Consider the following 23,197-nt stretch of genomic DNA (forward strand, 5'->3'; position numbering starts at 1 on the left):
TCATTTAAAAAAACTCAAGAAATGCCGTTTTATTCGTTGCGGGTGGCAACTATTTATTTACAAAGGGGAGATTTTATTTATTTTGTTTTTCTTCCAGATAGTAGCTTTTCACGATTCCGTCGATGCGATGACAAGATCACGCGTATCCAGAAGACAGATGCGTTGATTAATGAACATAGATTCGCAGTTTCGACCAGCCAGTGTTAAGTGAAAATCATACGGAGACATCAGAAGTCAGCCCCAGGAGTTGCAACTTTACATCTCAAATAATAGGAAAAGAAATAATTCAAACGTAAGATAGGAACAATTTTCGTAACTTTCCAACTCTTGGCAACGAAACTAGAAACTAGTAACAATGGGAAGCAAAATGATTATGAAAACAGATGATATATGCATTACATTGTAATCAGAGCATCAGCTATAAAAAAAAAAAAGTCCCACATACCCGCCTTGCACTCTACTGTTAAGCATGTATGTAAGACATTGACAGCGAAATTTCTTATCTTTAAATATGCTTTAAGTCTTTACTTTTAAAGCATTTTATAAAAGAAATCTGAAGAAATTCACTGCGTTATTAAGAATTAATGAAATGATTAATTGAAAAATTTATTTTTCAATTAAACAGGCACGAAAGTTTATGCATTTACGATTTTTGAATAAACTCCGAGAAAGAAATGGAGGCGAGTGGTTGAAAATATGACTGTATTTATTTTTTGAATCGGCGCCTTGAGTAATAAAGGAATCGAAAAATGAAATTACAAATGCTCATAACAGCCGAAATCGATATTACCCGGTTTTACCTTTTTGTTCTTTTTTCTCGTTTCCTACACACTTTCGTCTTTCCATCACATGAATTTCCCTTCCCAAAACTCTATACTTCTTCAGGAACTTTCTAATACTCTATTTTTGAAATGGGAAAAAAAAAAAAAAAACTCTTAGGCACAGGTTTTGAACACACACATGTGAGCTGGCCTTCAACACAGACGGCAAACGCCGTGTGGGACCGGTTCCCGATGTGTCATTTAGTTCCTAATACTAGCGTCTCAATCGCAACGTCTATCCCTATGGGATGGGCGAATCCATCCCAAACCATACTTTCGACAGGTAGGGACGTTTGACCGAGAGGGGCAGCAGGGATAAACGTTGTCTTTTAAATGTTGAGTTGTAGCTCAACGCTTATCCTGCTTCAATTGAATCGTTTTCCGCTGGAGTGGAAGGATGCGTTTTCCAAGCAAGCTGTCGACATATTAGCTTTAAACATATTTTTCAGTGACCTTCATCTTATTCAATGGATATTTAATACAAATACCATTTATTTTACCAAAAGCAATATTTCAGACAATTCATTTTCAGGTGGCTTTTACTTGTTTTCTACTGTTTTTATTATTATTATTACTAATTCTGTTTTTATAGGGTTCTGAATTTCCTGATATTAATGAATCTTGAAATCATTTAAAAGTACATTTGACCCGACGAATGTTTCCATTAATACATCATCTTCAAAACTGGTAATTTACTGATTTTGAAAAAAATTTAATTGTAATATAACATTCCTTTACAGAAAAATTTCTGAATAATATGGAAACATATTTTTCATTTACATCTAACATGTACTATTTCTGCAGTAAATAAAAAAGATATGCCTATTATATGATTGTATGGATATAATATCTTTATAGTCTGAGAAAAAAAATATTCTGCCAATGGTTATATTTGCCTTTACATTCCCAGAACAGTGTATATCTATTTTTTTTATAATTCCTAAACTTCACATTTCTATTTGTCTTAATATGTTACCATGAACTGAAAAAAAAATGTATACTGCTATTTTTAAATTTAAAATATGACGTGAGAACATTTCAATTTTGTAATATAAACTAAAATTTGGATTTTTAAACCATAGATAGTCACAAAAGGCATTGACAAATTGAAGCATCTGAAATATATATACTTTAAATAAAATACGCTTCCTGATATAATCTTTCTGTAGAAGTATTTTCTATAATATGATTAGAATGTTGTTAATTCAGAATATAAACTCAAAAAGAATAAATTTGGAATGGATTTAGAATGTTTTCTGATATTTTGCATTTTCTGCAGTCCCAATTTAAAGATATAGCTGGCCAATTTTTTTTCTGAAATAAAAATTTCATTCCCAAAACTATATCGTGTTCTCATATAATAAAAACACAATTTAAGACATTATTTGGGAACTTCATAAGTCTTACATTTATTTTCCATTAGCCAGTTGCAGTTATATAGTTTCTAAAAATAATTATGCTTTGATAAATTCTTTTTAAAAAGAAAAAATCCAAGTAAAATATTGCACACATAGATTCATAGTGTCTCTTTTAGAATGTACTAAGTATTCAAAATCAATTGTAGTATTGGCAATTTGAATCTTGGAACGTTTTTTAACGATAAAATGCGACACATCACATGATTTGTGAGAAGATATACTAGTGTTTAAAATACTTAGGTAAATTTTTCCTTCTTGTTGCTTTCTTTACTTTATTGATCCTGAAACTGTAATTATGGTATCTATGTTTTTCAGTTGTAATATTTTTTTTATATTATGCGTTGTTCTCATTCTTAATAAAGTTTACACATTTTGCTTAGCATTTTATATGTAGTTTGTGCATTTAATATGTGTCTATTCATTGCAAAACCCTCTTGATAATGTTAATTCCTTTCATTAAAATTTTACATTGTAAATTAGAGCCAAATATATCAATTCAATAGACAAAAAAAAAAAAATTCATATTAGTATTTCAATTTAGTTACAGGCTAAATAATTTGCTGTTTTTATTATTTGATTTTTGAAAGTTATATAGTAAAATATTCTACATCCAAAGCATCTCCTATTATGCAATATCAATGTTTGTTGGACTAACTCGGTCAAATATTCATGTATAAATGTTTTTCATTGTTAGTCTTATAAATTATGAGAATTACCTATATAATTCAGTAAATAAATAACCAATTATAGTTATTTTTTTTTTAATCACTAACCACTTACCAAAGACATTTTTGGCAGGCATTCAGCTAAGTGTAGCCTTCTGTAACCAATCTGTAAATATTTTTACTATATTCTTTAACACTGTAACATTTCTATATTTTAAGTGAATAAATATTTTTCCTATATCTATAGCACAATTATGAAAATTACATATATAATGCACAATGGTTCCAATGCTAATTGAGAGTATATTATCTATGTTTATCAGCCATTCATATTTTGGTTTCCTTAATGATTTTGAAGTAAACCTAATGAAAACAAATATATTATTTTCTTAACTGCCTCACAAAAATGAGCTGTTATGTAAATATTTAAAACAAGTTTTAATCAAATTACTTTCATTCTGTTTACTTTGTTTCCTTGACTTTGTTTCTAGTGTCCATCCAACTTTATTTTGTGTTTATTATTTTTTTTATTGTAAAACAATAAAATAATATAAAATTATAGAAATATAATATTTCTTCTCATAGAAAATAACATATTTTTATATAAATAATAATAAAAAAATGGAAATAACTATTTTCATTATATTATTTTAATTTGTGTTAAGTTTTTTTCCTGCCACTTAAAGTCAAATAGCACAATAAGTTCTTCAAATGATGAAATATATTTTATGCTTTTGAAAAATTCTTTGTTTCTAATAAAACTACAATGCTATATTTTAATAATTAGATACAATATACCAATGGAGAAACTAAATTGCATTTGAAATTTTTAAAAAATCTGCCTTGAAAAATTTAGATTCATTTGTATATTAAGTAAAAAAAGTATTTCATTTCTTATTCTATATTCAATAAAGATAATAAAAAAAAAGTTGTTTGCTATAGAAAGTTTATAAAATATTATTATTTAAATTTATTAAATTAAAAGTTTCTATAAAATATCTATTAACTATCATCAAATTTATTCAATTCTTGAGAGCTGAAGTTCTACAGATTCACTAGTTTTTAGCATAATTATAATATATAAACCAAAATACAGTTTGTAACATTTAACCAAATAACAGAATTGCAAGTCATCGTGCACAGAATTGTTGTCTGTAGTATTTATGTAAATATCTTTTTTTTTATTGGTTAGATAATGCAGACAAACTCATTTATTGTATCACTTGCATATATATATATATATTTAGTATTATTATATTTATCTATTTTATTTTAATACATTATAAAGATAAAAACGGAATCATTTTTTTAATCCACCCCATACATAACTTGCTTCAACGAACGAATAATGAAACATTTAATTATAAAAAAAGTGGAACAAATATATTTATATACTAATAATAAAGTTGAATGTGTGTATTTTGGTGCTCTACAAGCCAAATATTTGAACTACATGTATCAAATGTGACACATATGTAGAATGGTGGATGTGTGCACCTTGGATCGATTTTTTAGAAATTTTAAATAATATTTTAAGCTGAAATTCGCCATTTTTCCATGATAATTTCTGAAAATATCACTGCACAAACATAAATTTTACATTGTTTGAAATTTTTTTAATTATATCAATTGAATTGTAGAACGAATATTTGCTTTTTTTAAAAATATCCCCCTCCCCACATTTAATGTTACATTATTACCCTGAAATCCAAATCGTTTTCATTTTTTCATCATGTAATTAATCGCATGGTTTTTGCCCATTATTGAAAGTCAAGTAAAGAAGTATTATATTTAATATCTGAGCAATTTATAAAACAAATAGAAAAAGTGAAGTTACAATACCTCAAATTTAGAAGATAGATGAAAGGGTTATTTACATTTTCAACAGTGCCATGATGTCAAGTAACAGTCTCAATCAGAAAAGTTTATGATCACAATACACATAGTAAATAAGAATATTTAAGTAAGTCAGTTAAAATCACAATTTTAATGCTAAACTATTTGATAAGACTCATTGATATGAAGTTATATCTAAACAATTTATCTAAAAACAAATACAACCAATGTTCCTGATGAACAAACTGGTCACCTGATGTGACAAGTATGAATATATATACTATGAAATGCATAACAGAATGATGGAACAGACTATAACAAATATGAAAACAATGTCATGTTTCAATATTGCATAGTATTCTCTTTCATACTAATATTAATCCATTTTCTGTTTGTTTCATTACACAATGTTTTCGTAATAAATATATATTGCGTTTTTATTATATTTAACTTTATTACATACTAAACATTTTACCATTTGTGAGCAATGTCAGTTAGATTACATCTCAAAAAACAATTTGCTTCTGTAGGCTCTTCTAAATTTAGCTTTTAGTTTTCCTTGTTGTGATTCAAGTGAACTTGCTAATTATTATTTCTTTTTATCATGATTTCATATTTGGTAAGGATATCTTTGTATTTTATTTGATAAACAGTAAGATGAGAATCTCATTTTGTCATTGTTTTGTTATTAAAATAGTAGAAACTTTAGTAATGTGTAAACTTGCACTATCATTTCAATAAGATAAGCATTAAGATGAGATGAGATGAGAAAAATTTTGACAAATCAAATAAAACCTTTCTCATCATAAGGATTATATATATTATAGCTATTTCTTTTTATGACTCTTATAATGAAACCAACCAAGATTTTTCAAATAAATTAATAAGTATTGCAATTATTCACAAAAGGAAGATAACACGATTACTTCATTCCCAAACACTGTAAATATGATTTTATGTCACAGAACAACAATCTGAAAAAAATTACCATGAACACATTTATTTACATTTTATAGCTGTATAAAGCTAACAATCGATACATTATATTTTTCCTCACTCTAAAAACTGCCTAGTTATGACATTAACTTATTAAAGTTTAGTCAAAAAATTGTGTAATACAGTGCTATATATTATACTGTTAAACCAATAAGAATTTGATATTTGACTATATTTCTATTTTTCCAAATGTTATTGCTTAATTCAAAATTAGCTTGTTATTTAATTGTAGAATTTTCAGGATATTATATTCATACTCCTAAACATGAAAAAAATAACTGCTGCATGATTTAGCAGGTAAAATTAATTCTTTCCTAACTATAATTTTTTTGCTCCAATTTTTACTTTTTTTAAATGAATTTTTAAAACTTCACTTTGCCATATTTCAAAAATTTTGTGTAATTAAACTACAGGGTGACCATAAAATAACTTTCCCCATTTGGAGGCATCTACGACTAAATAGAATGAAGCCAAATTCCACTAACCCTCTTTAAAAAAGTTTTCACATGGAGACATATTGGTGCTACTAGAAATAGAACATGTGACATGCTGAACATTCAGGCTTTCTATATTTGTATAATATATTAGTTCAATATCACTTCTTTTTCAGTTATTAACAGGAAAATTTAGTAGTTTCATTTTTTAAAAATAGAGATTTATTCCTTTCCTATATTCAGAATGTCAGTAACAGGCTGCAATATTGTGAATATTCTGAACATCTTTTAAAAGACCATTATATTAATCTTTCAAGAATATTTATATTTTGAAATATACTGAGGAAGGTGCAAGTATGAACATGAAACTCTATATAACATGATTTCTTAATAACTAGAAAAACAAACCTTAATTTAAAGAAAACCAGTATTAAAAAAAAAAAAAAATTATATCCTCCGAAATATTCGCAGGGAGTTACATTTTAATACTTTTATGTAATTGAAAATAATCTTATACTTGTCATAAGAAAATTGAATTTAAATAGTCCTATGTTTAAAAGAAATCACTATAAAATACAATTCTTTGCAACTTTAAATTGCTAACAGACATTATTAAAATGTTATTTTTCAAATAATACTAATTGAACTAATAAAATAACTTCATCAAATGAAAATATTTTAAATATATTTACAATTGTGTCATTTATGTAGGACTAATTTGTTACAAAAGAACTTAAATTATCAATAAAACATGAATTGAAAATAGTTTTATTTCATGCATTAAAAAGGTTCATATTTTTATAGCTCATTTAATGAGATTTATCTGTTAAGTAATAAAACTCAATTTGTTTTATTTATTGAGAAGAGGAAAACAACTTGTGATAATAAAAATTTCAGAAATTTATAATATAGTAAAATAAATCTCAATCAAACATTAATAAAATCAGAATCCTTTTAAGAAAACTGTTTCTTGAATAAAGGCTTGACTTGATATACAATAAATATTAAAATATATACCTACTCAACATGCTATGTCTTTTATTACACTATGAACCCCGAGTAGGAAATAAACTTTGTGCTAAAGTTGTTTTTACAGTAAGCACTTTATAAAATTATTTTTCTAAATTTGTGTAAAAGTTATTTAACTTATTTTTTTAAAAATAAAGATGACCTAGATCATTAAGTTTTGGTTATATGTCTTCTACTCACAAAACGTGTTATTTAAATTCAATAAGTTATTTCATTCCTGTTAGTTTATTACCTTTACAAGAATTTAACATGCATTTACTTAAAACTACAAAGCACAAAAGTAATATAATGGCAAAAAAAAATCAAGTATGAAAATGAAATGGTTAATGATTTGCTTTATTTCCATATTACATACTGAAACTTAAATATCAATATCACATTACCTCTTCATTCACAATGTAATTTTATACATTTCTAAAAATTATATACGATCCGTTTATGAAATGCAACACAAGAACAAATTTGTAAACATTTTCAAAGATAAGAAATAGTGATTTAAAAATAGACATTAATAGAGAGGAAAACTATATCCACATTCACATGCTAAAGTAATGACAACGTATTCCCTCGTGATCAATGAAAAACGATTCAAATGAACCGGGATAAGCGTTGAGCTACAACTCAACATTTAAAAGCCAACGTTTATCCCTGCTGCCCCTCTCGGGCAAACGTACCTACCTGTGAAAAGTACGGTTCATGATGGATTCGCCCATCCCATAGGGATTACGTTGCGATTGAGACGCTAGTGTTCCTAATTTGAGTCTGCAATCTCGTCCGCCGGATCCTCGCCAATCGCAGAAACGAAGGAAGCATTCATAAACATGAGGCGGAGGAGCGCCCCTTTTAAGGAGGGCCCCCGCCAACTCGAAAGGGCAAGGAAATGCAATTACGCGATGGGTTTCTATGCTTGTTATTCGAATGAGAATAATAAGCATGCTCTTCGAACAACGAATCGACCGTTACTTCAGAAATGAATTCTTCATTACTACGATCAAAAATAATTATTACATTCACATGAGAAAACTAGTGCCGTCATTCAGACGAATTTCGTATTGGCAAAATATTTTTCTAAACAGTCACATTTTATCGCAAATGCTATTAAGTCCAAAAAATTTTATATTCATGGAGTAATTGTTCAACACCAACGTAACATCAGTAACCATTCGTTCTCTTCCGCCATTGGAAACAATGAATTCAACGCTTTTAAAAATTATAAAGAATTTATATTCTTATAAAAATGCAGCTACCCCACGGGCAATAAGTTAATGAAAATCGTAAGTGTAAAAATTATGGTTTTGACCATTTCTGAAAAGAAGATTTTTAATGATAAAAAGTAATTTATTATTATTATTTTTTTTTTTGTCGTAGAAGTGATAAATATTATCAACACGATATTCCTTTCGAAATGGAATACATATATTTTGGAAAGCGCGAAGAAGTCACACAGGAAGCATTTCGAAAAAATGAGAGAGGCTCACATTTAAGCAGGAGATAAAAGACGGGAAAATAGTTATACCAATTTCAATTTGAAATTGCGCGTTTAACACATTAAATGCCACGCCGGTGTTGCCTTCCTTCCAGTCTGGCCCGCGGTCTCCGATGAGTAGATTCATCTTACACACAAGAAGTTTACCGGGTTTTAATTTAAAAATATTTTGATAAAATTTAGCGCATTTATTATTTAATAAATAGATTTTTTTTATATCGTTAATGACCGGCGATTATCGCAATCTGTATGTAAAATCTAACGTTAGTCACCAGCGACTGACGAGGAGACGAGCAGAAAGTTTAATCAGTGTCAGTTACCGACGGCGGACGTGACGCTTAATGCATCAAAGAAGAAATACATAAAAATATTTTTTTTTTATTGACACAATACAGACTATTTTATACCATCAAGACATAACTGACTTAAAGCTATGAAAATACAATAAAAAATCAAATACAGAATTATCAGAATTTAGTTTATGTCTATGGCCTATCTGAACTGAAATCGTTCGTTTCGCTGCATTTTCTGCTAGCTGGCACACGTGTTCGGGATGATATCACTAAAATCGTTTTTGCTCATTTCATAACAAGCAACTCATATAAACATTGTCTTTTAAAGTGTAAAGTAGAAAAATAATCAACTGAAAAAGTTTTTAGCAACGCGTTTTTAAGAATTCTAACTAGCTACAAATTCTTACTAATGCTAGGCAAAAAATTTTAAACTACTGCCGATTTCCCTGTCGGTATTTACTCTACATCGATGAAAACACCGCACAAACTACAATATATTCTTTGTTATTTTATACGTGAGTTATAATACATTCCTGCTGCAGCAGTGACATTATTGATTCCCGCCTGTTTTCAAGAAATATGCAGTTTTATCACTGAATTTACTTGATCATGATAGAAAATAATGCGTTTAGTTACGAAATGAAAAACAGTTCATCATATTTTGGAGTTTCAATGGATTTCAAAACGACTTAGAAAATATTAGTAATGAGATAGAGATTCAGTAGAAATTATGCGAAGAAGAAGGAGGCGGAGAGTGGTGAGTGACAAGTTATCGAAACTACCGAATCGTAAAATTAAGTTTTCATTAAAATGAAAATAATCAACTGTCATGAAAGTTAAAAACATCAAAAGACGTCGTGCAAAAATAAATTAGTGTTTATGAAAACAAATAATTATAAACTAGGAAGTCATCTGGATACCGAACAGAGGATCTTTAAGAGAAACGCACAGTCGCCCAACGAGTACCTCGCACGAAGAGCAAATCAAAATGTTATAAAGTAACTCGCAGACACCGTGACATTACATGCTGGACTGGCTTGCATTGGTCTGTGCTGAGCGCTTATTTGCAGAGAGCTGTTATATCCACATGGAAGAAATTTTTGGCCGGATAGCGTTCTTGAACACCATTCCGAAGGGTTTAAGTAAGTGTTTGTGAAGCCTTAATCAACCAGATTTTATCTCTAGTCTAGATTACGGGGCTATAGGTGGATGGCAATGACATCGATAAGCAGGTGAAAAAAATATAGCTCGAATGCCCGATAAATTTATGGAGCTGCATTCTGTGTCACAGCAAAAAGTTGCGGAGGAGATTTGATCAGGAGATACAGCCAACAGAGCAACAATCTTCAATGGAATAAGGACGATATGCTGAAAGCATGGAAAAACATTTCAACGTGTGTTGAAAAGCATCTGTAAGTCCTGATAAGACAGCAGTTATGCGCGCTACAAATTCATTTGACAATACCGCTGTATCTCATTTTCACCACATTTCGAAGAGTAACTAAAGGCAAATGTCTTTAAGCATTTTTTTTTTTTTTTTGTTAAAAAAACGCATGCATTATAAATAAGAAATTACGTTATCACACATTTGTTTATGAAATTTGTTTCGAAATGGAAAGTTTAACATGGGTTCATGTGGAAAAAACTTAAATGAATCTTCCGCTTTTTCAAGTAAGAAAGATCCGGAAGCGAATTGTGCTCGCTGAGCAAGGTTCCACTGCATAAAGATGACTATTTTAAAAATGAACATTCGACGTCTGCATCAAGATCCCGCAGCCTTCAGATTGGAAACCTGAACTTGAAAAGAGAGACAGACTGCAGAGAGAAAAAGGCTTTCTCGGGTCAGGTGAGCTGAAGCACAAACACAGATGAGCGCTGCGGCTGTATCAGTATCCGAACAGCTGCTCCGAGAAGAAAGGATAAACACAGAGCTGCCGGCTTCCGGCGGGTCTCATCACATATCCTGTCACAACCCCGCCCACGACTCGGGGGAAAAAAATGGTGAAGTAATTAACCAATCCGATGGGAAATCCAGAGTTCCATTTTCAGTCAGCTAGTATGGTGAAGCTCTTTATTGAGGAAAACTTCCTACATTCGTTAGGATTCAAACAACGAAGGATGTGAAAAATAGAGTGAATGACAACTTAAAATATGATTGAATATGCATATTATTGAGCTCAGTTGGATAATCTTTTAACGATGTGCTAAAAATATCGACATATTAGGAGAGAGTTTAATCTTCCAAAAAGGTAAAAGAATTTATGTGTAATGAAATCTTAAGTCATATTTAGGATGGGAGATGTTTCATTTAATGCCGTTCTTGCTATATAGAGCTACGCCCTTAAGATTCGTAGAAACTTGTATTACGTCATTTAAAAACAATGGGTTCGCTCATTATTTTTTTTATGAACTGTCAATTTCAATTGTTATTGTATATACACAAGAAAAGGAACGAAATTCTTTTTCAATAATGTTTTTTCTAGATTTAGTAATTTGATGAAACTTTGAAAAGGAACCGAAAATGTAATTCACTCAAGAAATATCCACATGATTTGAAAGTACTCAACAAAATAATAACAGTAAAACACAACGATCCATTCGATTTGAACAAAATCTCAATGCGATCCATTTTTGCTCACAATTTAATCAACAATCTTTATAAATTTATCCAAAAAAAAAACTAATCTCGCCTAATCCGTTAATTATAATGAAATGAAAACAGATAAAAGCTGTATTCATAAGCCATTGTATCCAGCTAAACATGAAAATTGAAATATTTCCTATTACATTATAAGACAACTGCAATAAAACCCTTTAAAATTAAATGGATACCGCAATATTAGTTAACGGACAAATACTAATGAAGTAATATTTGCACATTTACTGCATTTTGAAAAATAACATATTCCACAATTTTTTTTTTTAACGTTAGAATCAAAATCACACACATGCACCAACAGTTTATTCTTTGCATTAAATGAAAACCATCAAAGAATTAAAAAAAAAAAGATAAAAAAAAGTTTCAAGAACTAAAGCACCAATGAAACAAAGAAAAAAAAAAGATCACAAAGGTCAAAGAAAGTATTTTATTTTCAAAATAACATAAATTGCTTTAACCAAAATCTTAAATCAATTTATGTTCACACAAGCACATTTTAAACTTGTAGAAAGATTTCTTTTGCGAAATTACCAAAGATTATTCAAACGATTGAATAATGCATTTTCGATTTTAAAAAGGTGTTAAGAGTTTGGTAAATTATTTAAACAAATACACAGTAATAAAACACACACTCTTCACTCCAATTTCACAATAAAGGATTTCAGCAACAGTCTGAAAACAATAAAATGAATTCCGATAAAACTTAACTATATTACTAAACATGGATTGTTCTCTCTCTTCTATAAAACCGCCGATAGTTTAGATCGCAAAAGAATCAATGACCTTGTCAACACATGCTGATCGGAAGACGGGATGCTTTGAATGTCTCGTAAACATCCAAAGTGCTAAAAGGAAATTTCGACTTTCTGTTAATAATCCATGATTTATAATTATATGAGCAATGCTTGTTTTAGAAAAATGAAAAGCATGATTGGAGTTGCGCCAACATTCACATACAGTAAGTTAGAACCTTCCGTTTTTCATTATTTTTCATGGAACACTAATAAAAAAAAATCTTTGTAACAATAATGAATATTTGACTTTATATGAAATGCAATTACAGGACATTAAACTAAATATGCAAAAGTATTTTACGTTATAAAATGAATTTATACAGTTCACATTGCGTAGACTAAACTTCTGTCATCGAGTAAAACAATACTTAATTTCTCAGGGATAATAAAAATAAAAGTCACTTCAAGGCATGAACAATAACAGCGAACTCGAATACGAGAGCGAGCAGCAGTGGTTCCCAAAAACATTTCTCGCATATTCTCTAATAAAGATGATTTTGCCTTTTGCCATACATCTTTGACTTAGCATAAAATTTTTATAATTTTGACTTTGCATAAAAACCATACATCCCATTACTAAAAAAACGTTACCGTACAACTTAAAGTCCGTCACGCAGAAATTCACGCCACCTTTTCCTTCCTGCACTAACTGAACAGCTTCTTATGTCATCGTCAAATGCATCTTGCCATCTTGACAAAGTAACATGACATGAAATGAAGGAAGGAACATGCCTTCATCGCATACTGACAGACAGAACGCCTAACGACTATTTTCTAGTAGAACCTGATTTGTTTGGTCGCCGAATGAAAAATACAAGAGAGAGAAAGAGAGGGAGAATGCTTAATTTGCTAAGACACGAATAGCAGGATGCTCACAACGGGAATAACTGTAGTCCAATCAATAAAACAACACGTAACGATTGAAATTGTGTCTGAAACTTAACTTAAAACGTTTAATTATGCAGAAATGTTGATCAAATTCATATAGAAATGCATCGAACTAAAAAAATATATATATATTTATATTTCACAGCTGAATGTGAAGCAAAATTGACACATTTTGAATCTTTCGCGAGTTAGCAAAGGCTTTAGCACAGACGCTCACCTCCAGCATCGAGATCTTGAGAAAGTGCAGTCTATCAGACGCAGTCGCAGCTAGAATATCGATATTGAGTATTAATATTCAGTATCGATATTCTGGCCAGGTAGCGCTACACTATCGATACTGAGTTTACGACTTTGGGTAAGCGGAAACGGTCTCACTTCATAAAAATTCCCCTCTGCAAGCAATAGCAACGAATTTAAATACGAGAGATTTCGACACCTAGAGGCTGAGTCTTAGGCTTCAGGAACGACAGATTAAGAATTCAAAGTCTGATTTCTGTCTCTCCGTATGTGTGGAACAGTGCAAGTTAAATTTGTCATATATGAAAGCACAGAAAGAGGAATGCTGGCTAAGATATCGTCCTCGACATCTGATCAAGGTTCATAATTAAAGGATTGGTTCCAAAATACACTAGACATTAATCCAAGAAATAAAAGCATTTCAACGCGACTTGGTGCAGCCCTCCCCCCCCCCCTAAAAAAAAACTGACACTGTGGTTAAGAAGGATGAAATTCATTCCAAAGTAGCTCTCATGTAGCTTCGAAATTAGACATACAACTTATAAAATAAAAAATATTAAATTCGTATTTCTGTTCGAGTATCAAAAAAAGAAAGCTTATATAATTATTAAAACTAAATGAGAATGAAATCCAAATCTGAATTTATACGTTTTATAATCAATCCTATATTCTATCTATTTTAACGAATTTGACGGATGGTGGATGCATATACTACCGAATTCGAAGTACCCGCAGTGTCGGCAGTGAAAAGGCAGTTTCGTTTTCAAAAACTATATTCGTCACATAAATAGTTAAATATTGGACGGTTCTGGTGGAAAAACGCGCGAGAATGACAAACGTAGCGCGACATTCAAAAAATAGTAAAACGTTTTATCCGTTCCATGTGAAAACTACCAGAATCAATTGAAAATAAAAACAACAGACATTTGAGATTAGATTCGGGTCCAATTTTCTGAATTTTAATCGGATCAATTCTAATAAATTGTTGAATGTTATCCCTACTCTAACAAAGTCTAGAATTTAAAATAATATAGGTCCCCCCCCCCTAAAAAAATTTTGTTTCGCGTTTAAATATTTTTACAATTTATCAGCTCTACTTTGAAATTCAATGTAGATAAATGATGAAATATTTAAAATTTTAAAGAACAAGACATTCTTCGGACATGCCTAATATGCGTGGGAAGGGGGGGGGGGAGAAAATTAGCATCTGTTCTTCCACATAAAGTCGTGTGATGATCAAAAGTAAATTATAATATCAAACATAAGATTATGGAAATTTTAATTTATTTTTTTTATTTTAACCTTTTATAAAGCAAAAAATCTAATGTGCTGTTTAAATTTTTAATAACATTAACCATATCCTTTTTTTGTTGAATTTCTAATTAACACTGTTTTAGTTTTTATAATTTTAAACTCTTTCGTGTAAAAAAAGCTTTATAAGACATTATTTCTTGCGAAGTTTTCATACGCGACATATTGTTTTCTATTCAGAAAGAGAAAAGAAATGTTTAAATTGTACAAATCAAAATTTTTTGACGTTCTTTTGCAACAAACAAAAATATTCATCCAAAATACAACTGAAATCGTTTAGATTATTTCATATTTGATACCAATACCTCATGAAGCAAAAGAGGTCACTTGATGGAGGGACTCTTTAACGATTTAAAACCAATCTGAAATCAGGACATAACTATCAGAAGTGGTCTCCTCAAAACTTTCCAGCACATTCTTTAACAAAGATTTATCCTCTGGTCTCCGCAAAAAATGGTGGCCCTAAGGCAAAAGCAGAGAACGCCTGGCATCGCATTGACGAACAACAGTTACGAATATTAACCTTCGGAATGATTGTTCAATAAATCTATCGTGTGATCCATGAAAGGTTTTTTTAACCCAAAAATTGAATCTGTGTTTTAGATGTGTTTCACACGGAGCTACAATTTTAGTCACAAAATCACATATAAAATTTGATACGTTTAAGTCCCTACGTTTTTAAGTTATCGCTTTTACATGTCTCTGAAAGTACAAACCGACAGATGATCCACTCCTTGTTGGATTTGGTTCCAATATTGAAAGGTGTCTGCACCACAGATGTTAGAAATCTATCTTTTTTTTACAAATCTACAAATTTGGTGTGAAGACCGTATACCAAATTTCACCCGTCTAACTCAGAGCACTTTTGAGCTATTGTTGTCCCAAAGACAGACTTTCTCCAAAAATGTATTTTTTGAACTCAGGGAAGTCTGAAACGGAAAGATTCGTCAAAATCTCGAGTTCGAATTTTCGGACGATTGCAATCCTTTCGCTACACTTCGTGTACGAGAAAGTAACCATATAACATTCCACGTGTGTGAGATCAGAAGTATGAGAAATGGTGTACGCGAGAAATGACTGTTAAACTAAATGCGTTGTTAAAACTCTCATTTCTGACTTATTCGCATCGTATGGTTTTAATGCTTTCTCGAAACGGACCCATTCATCCCGTTTAAAAAATTTTGTAAACAAAAACAAATAATAATTCCTTATTATTTTGGAACTCAAAAATATGTCTGTAACATTTAAATAAATATTCTTATGCTTTCTCTAATGACGACCACAAAAAATGAATTCCAAATTAAATTCGAATTTCAGAATGTAATTTGTTAAAAATATACTCATAAAAGAGTACATGGATACACATTTTTCACAGTGAATGCTCAATAACAGTACGGTTTTTATGAGCCGTTTGAAAAATATAAATCCGATTAACGATTTGTCGTTCGGAATGGCATTCTGTCAAGGAGTTTCTTACACCGTTCCATGTATCTGTAATAAAATCATGCAAAATCTAAATTAAATTTCTTCAATAAAGTAACTACCGTTTATTTATTGATTTTCACTGTAGTTTACAGTAGCTTTTGCAAATCATTGATGAATGGATGGAACATAAATTGCGTAGTACTAATTTAAGTGATGTCGAAGAAAAATGTGAAGCAGTTGTTGCTTCCCACCTCTCACAATCAAAACTCTTTATTGAAATTTCAATTATACGTCGTTTTGCACCAGTCGCTTCAAAACTTTATGGTATTTCATTTTATACTGATTTTAAGGACACGTTCAAAACCACTTCAACTGAACAACATAAAATTTTCGTGCGCAAACGATTATTCCATTATAAATCAAAGAGAAGAATTTCAAAAAGTGTATTTAATCGATCAAGGAAAAAGAAATGCGTTTGTCAAAAACAGAAAATGAGATTATGTAATAATAAAGCATCTGAGTGAGTTAGTAACCAATGATCAGTTTTCCGAAAGGAGACTGATTTGTTTCATGCAACAGGTTATACCGACCGACACTTACAAGGTAAATACGCGTTCTTTTATAATTATTCTCCGGGTACAAAAAAGGAAAGGCATTGACAAATTAGAGCAAAGGCACTTTTTTTTTTCCCCTTCTACAGGAAACATTCTACAGCGGAAGAAGAAAAAAGGAAGTGCTAGATCCGTCTTGTCAATGATGGGTCGGTTTTGTCGGAGTGAATTGAATATGCTAAACTTTTTGCAATGCCGATGGCTTAGTTCATTTGACTCACTTTGGATATTTAACTTACTTAGTTAAATAAATGAGAAACCACTGCAAAGGTTTTGTTTCATTCGCTCACAGAGAATTTCAAAACGACACGCGAATATTTAAGCGCAGAGCTCGAAATGTGTAATCATGTTGAATTATTATTATTTATTGGCAAAACTCGATAGGAAACGTAAATTAATACCAAATTTCACGCAAACTCTTGAATCATGTCATTCCAGCTACAGATGTGAGTGAGATGCAAATGTCAATGACAGCTGCAACGTATTTACCATCTCGGAAGTAGATTTAGCACTACAATCAACATTCAGATCTTAACACTGGGTTTAAGGGACGCGTCATTTCAAAACATTTCGACATTTTTTTAGGAAATTTACAAAAAGCGTTCGCATTTTTATTTTATCTCTTGTACTGACCTTTATCCGTTGAACCGAGGTATATATATTTTAAAGTCTATTTTCTTCACAAGTTTTGAAATATTGAAATTCTCTATGTGGTATACCTATCTCTACGGATGTGCATCCATTTGACGCGATCGTAATGTAAATAAAATTTTTAGTAAATTAATTTTACCCACGCAAAAATGACAACAACAATAAATACGAATGCATCTCGATCCCAAATTAAACAAGCCCGATAAACAACGGTAGAAAGGGCGGAGCGCAGAATGTAAATTGCGTCAGAGTGCGAAAACATTTTGAAAGTTGTAGTTGCTATTAGTTCGAGTATTGAAAAATAAAAATACTATTTTTTGAATTAGTAATATTATTGTGAAATTCAGTTTTATACTATTTTGACAAAACGCCCTTCTTTATCATCTAAATATGTCTAGAAGCGGAAATAAAATTTTGATAAACATAGTCAGTATATATATGTATTCGTCCATGCGTCAAATTGACGTGTGTTCGTAGAGATAGGTATATAAAAAACGTCAGTAAACCTAGTGTTAATACTCTCTATATAGGAATACATATTTTTCGCATTAATTCTTCAACAGAAAAAAGTTTGAAAAAAATGGATTTCATTAATATGTATTAATACAAAACGGAAAATCATTTAATTTATTTGCAACGTTACTCAAAATATCAAAAAATAATTTATTTATCTTTTAATCATATTCAATAACCTTTAAAAAATTTTAAAAATTCAAAACTTTGTGAAATTATCGTCAATTTATGACCTGCTTAATACTTCTGATATACAGTTTTACATTAAGTCATTTTAAATTTTCGAGACAAGGGTAAATAAAAAGTTAAGAAACGGGACTGTTTTTAACCTAAGTAATCCTAAATGGATTTAGCGCCAAGTCTTTTGGGAATCAAGGATACAAAATGCCGATTTCAACAAACGTGTCACAATAGGTCAAAGTGGGTGGTTCAGAAGACGTGGGCAAGCAGCCATGGGATTAAGTTCTCCGACAGAGCTTCTTTGAAGGACCGATGTGAAAAAAAGCATTCCGATAAAAGAGGTGTGAAGTAACCGAGTGAAATTTGCAAACAGTTTTTCCAGAGATAAAAAGGTGCGACAGCGGTTACAAAATGGACCTTGACCATTTTTAAAAAGTAGAACACTCTTGTTAAACTAGCGAGCGTCGGATGAAATTTTTGAAACCGGAAGGCATAACTAGAATTTTCATAAATTTTACGAGTTGTACGCCATTTAAAAATTTCCTCATTTGAAGTCATTATGATTAAGCAATTAGCAAAGTTGAAACGATGAATTTTATTAAAATAATTTTCAGCAGAGTTTTAAAACTACGCGGAATAGCATATAATTAGGCACAGGGCGATTATTTATATCTATAAAAAAAATGTTAAATCTCGTCTAAAGATACAATACTGTTAACAGTATTATACTAAAATATAAAGCTATCTTATAACTTTCGAAAGCTGTCTATTTATTTTCTGGAAAATATAAAAGACGATATTAGAATAGAAATTAAATATAAAAAAAATTCCCTCCCTCCCTATACTTTTATTAATTATTGCTATTATTATTATCATGCTTTACTGCCAAATCTGTCATTTAAAAAAGTACATCCCCCTTGCAACAGATTAGCTTCTGGAAACTCAGGTTTCGGTTCATGTGCGCCATTGAGCTTGACCTATATAAAATAAAAACATTGCCTCTTTTTCAGCTATTAGAGATTTAAAAGTAGCTTTTTGGAAATGTACTGAATACAACTTATTAAAAAATAAAATTTTTATATAGAAGACCATTTTCAACAATGAAAAGAAGCACTGAAATTCCATAAAGAACAAACACTATTTCGATATAAGGCCTTCAGTTGCAAATTTTTATATCCTCCATTTTGCCTTATCGAAAACTGTGAAGACATGTATATAAAAAAAATGAACCTGTCCATTTCCTTATAAATTAGCATAAAATAATTCTTTTTCTAATTAACATTTGTATTGAACTTCTTATGAATATATATTTATTTTATAAATTAACCAACCCATTTGAAAGAGACCGCGATTTCATAAAAATTTCTAACTGTATTTCTTTCATATATTTAGAAAAAAAAAATATTTTCATTACAAAAAAAATTTTTTTTAAGGCATAAAACTTTTTTTTAAAACCCTATAATAGTTAAATCACCTTGAACTAAGTTATGCAAATCATTTTCCACGAAAATGTCACATATTAAGCTGTGATTCTTTTTTATTTAAATAACTTATTTCATACAAGACATACAGATTCATTTCTTTTTCCGAATTCTGATGTATGTTATCCTTTTATTAATTGCTTGATTCAAAGTTGCATGACATTACTCAGTCAGTTACAAATTAAGAGAAAATATAACTTTTGATTTTTTTTTTCATTTATAATTCCCATAAACGTAGAGCAGCATGCTTTCAGAAATCGTTTATAAATAAGATTTAATGCCATTCAGTTTTATTAACAAACGAATTTGTCCATGTGACTTTTAAAACTCATTTCAAACCATAGGAGGGAAAAGAAGAGCCTTATCACTGCAAATGGTGCAAATGAATATATAAGATGTGCGTACTTCAAAAAGAAAATTTACGAATAGTAAAGCCAATCATTCAGGGAGGCAGATGAAAAAGCTTTTTAGTTTGTTAAAAATCTTTAACTGACAATATGGGAGGATGACAGTCAAAAGGATATCAGAACGGATTCCCGATTCTTTTGATTAATGAAACTCTATTTTAACAGATCGAAACGATACAACGGTAGATAAATGCTCTTTATTTCTCAAAAACACATGAAAACACTCCTCGAAACAAAGAAACAAGTTCGTCATTGCTAATAAAAATTGATAACGCTTATTTATTCTGGAAATTGCTTTTGTCAGAGCGATATAAATGTCACAGGAAAACGAAAAGAAAAACGCCAACCTATTGAAAAACCATCGAACAGGTTTATTTATCAATCAGCATCACTCCCCATCAGAGGAGGGCGGAGCAAGATAGGAGGCTGAAAACAATGGTCGGCATCCGATGTGATAAAGGGTGAAAGGGGGAGGGGAGGGAGGGAGAGAAGCGTGCGATAAACGGCAAATTTTCTACTTTTGATCCTCTGCCGTGGGTCTAAAGGCCAACTGTTGCTCGGAAGGCCGCTGAGCCACCAGAATAACACAAGGCGAAGGACGACGCGCTAACTCCGGTCGAACCCAGTGTCAGTGAACTAACCGAGGTGCTACAGGACCATCTTGAGAAATAAGCGGTCAAGTTACGGTTAGGAGAATGCGGGTTCCAAGGCTCAAGGTGGGTGATTTAGAAATGACCTCCATTTTGGGTTCCACTTACCGAATACATAATATCAATCAGGGGAGTCGACGTCAGATATAGGTAGGAAGAGTACGAGTATGGAACGTTACAAAAAGCCCCTCCCCCCCACATCAAAACGGCATTAAAAAAGTTAGTTTCTAAAAGATTCTTCTTCTCAGCTTTTAAACTTACTTTGAACTACATCATTTCTTAGAATATTATTTCCTTTAGCTCGTGCCATTAGAAATATTAAAAATGAAGTGAACAAATATTTTTAATTAGGCAAAATCGCAAAATGTTTATTCGGATAAATAACGAAAAGGAAAATCAAAGCAATTATTAACAGTATTTCAACACTTTAAATTTTTAACCCCCTGCCTCCCACACACATGGGCGCGCGCACTTATCTCACAGTCGAGTGCTTGAAAAGATTTGTCAATATGGAATACTTCCCTACTTCCTTCAAAATGTGAGCTTTGTTACACTGACCAAGTCAGACAGCATACCCACACGACTTAACAGCGTTTTTTTTTTTTTTTAAATGTCCAAATAGGAACTGTAGAACATCTAACAGTGAAACATGATGCACAATAAGAATTGTTCAGGTGCACTTATACAATATAACAGACAGAATATTTTCGACAATGCTATGGCGACTAAAAATGGAATTTACTAATCTACATGCGAATAGGATTGGTTTGAACAATACTTAAAATAATCAGATGAAGCCAATTTAATATGGCGTAATAGATGCAATTGTAAATTTCGCTATACGTTTTTACTCTATACTGTAGCATGACGCCTTTTTTTTTTTTTTTTTTTTCCCCTTCCGAAAAAAACGCAATAAATCCAAAAATGTATATTAAAATGAGAATAATTTGAAATCAAACACAAGAGGAACGTCATCATTCACATTGTTTTGGGCTCGGAAAAATATACCTTATCGAAAACATACAGTGACCGTCAAAAAAAAAAAAAAAAAAAAAAAAAAAAGGCATTGCGTAACAATGTATCCTAAGAATTAGAATTCACTGAAATCCTCAACCTGACTCCTGAGCTTGTTGCACAAACTGTCCAATCACACTGACAAATAGTGAGCTGGCTTATTCTCCACTGTCCACAGTTGTGCAAGGATTACAGTAGGCATCGTGCATGATGCTAACAATAGTTTCCCAAAGCCAAAGGTGCGCTATTGAGATGCTTCGCGTATAACATGAAATAAAAAACGACAGTGGCCTTGCGAGGTCGTTCCGGGCGCTAACAGGATGGACCTTGACATCGCAACCGTCAAAACGGTAAGCCATTTCGAGTGAAATCCTTGGCATAGCAGCAGATTCATAAACCGTGAATGATTTAACAATGGCCTTTAAAAAGAAAAATAGAAAACATTCACTACTGCGTTAGAGGAATATTAATGCTTTATAGGGGGAAAAACTGCTTTCAACAATATTGACCATCGACGTGAAAATATTTCGATATTTTAATTCTACTATAATGTACTAAACAGAAATAAAATCGGTGTTAATAAAACAAACGCAAATAGTTTGTATGCTACAGAAATACAAACTAGTCAACAGATTTTATCAAGTTTTGCTCTCAAATACTAAGGAGCGTGCAGATGGTTTCGCGATAATTGATTAAACAGCTTTTTTTAATTAATATATAAAAAGATTATGTCCATGTATTCAAATAAATATATTTGGTATTGTCATTCCTGACGAATGATATTGCAGACATTTTAACAATACAAACAATAAGTCTTGCAATAAATTGTCTTCGAATTTTTTCGGTACTCCAGGTCGTTTTTCGTCATTGACATCGAAATCAGCACTCTTAAATCTTTCAAACCAAAACTGACAATTAATATATGACGGAGCAGCTTCACCATCATTTTCTAAAAGTGTCTGATGGGCTTCGGCAGCAGATTTCTTCAAGTCAAAAAAAAAAAAAAAAAAAAAAAAAAGCAACTGAATGTCGAAAATGCAATTTGGAGAGTTCCATGATAAGTGCATGATAGGTTCATTGATACACTGAATAATTCAATAATACTAAATGGAAAACTTTCAAAATCACAATAAAGTAATAGTAAATTAGTAAAACCTAAAACCATCGTCGTTTATACAGATACTTCGCATATTTACTGATAAATGTCGCTGTTCAAAATGCTTGCAAACACCTTATAGTCTTCGATGAATCGTTTGAATGATCATGGAAAAGCGGTCCGATTTGGAGCTAAGATTCAAAATCGCCCGCGGCAAGATATTATTTGTTTGACCCCCTCATCATATCTGACTTTGAAAAAACGAAATAAAATGACTAATATCCATCATTCTTGGAATGCCC

General features: G+C 31.0%; 1 protein-coding gene across 6 annotated transcripts in view; it reads right to left on the reverse strand.

Moving 5' to 3' along the window:
* The window catches only part of LOC129963219 (dystonin-like), a 319,384-nt gene that overhangs the window by 163,586 nt on the left and 132,601 nt on the right, over positions 1-23,197 (reverse strand). The window lies entirely within an intron of this gene.

This window comes from Argiope bruennichi, chromosome 3 (assembly GCF_947563725.1).
Source record: "Argiope bruennichi chromosome 3, qqArgBrue1.1, whole genome shotgun sequence".
Taxonomy (NCBI): Eukaryota; Metazoa; Arthropoda; class Arachnida; order Araneae; family Araneidae; genus Argiope; species Argiope bruennichi.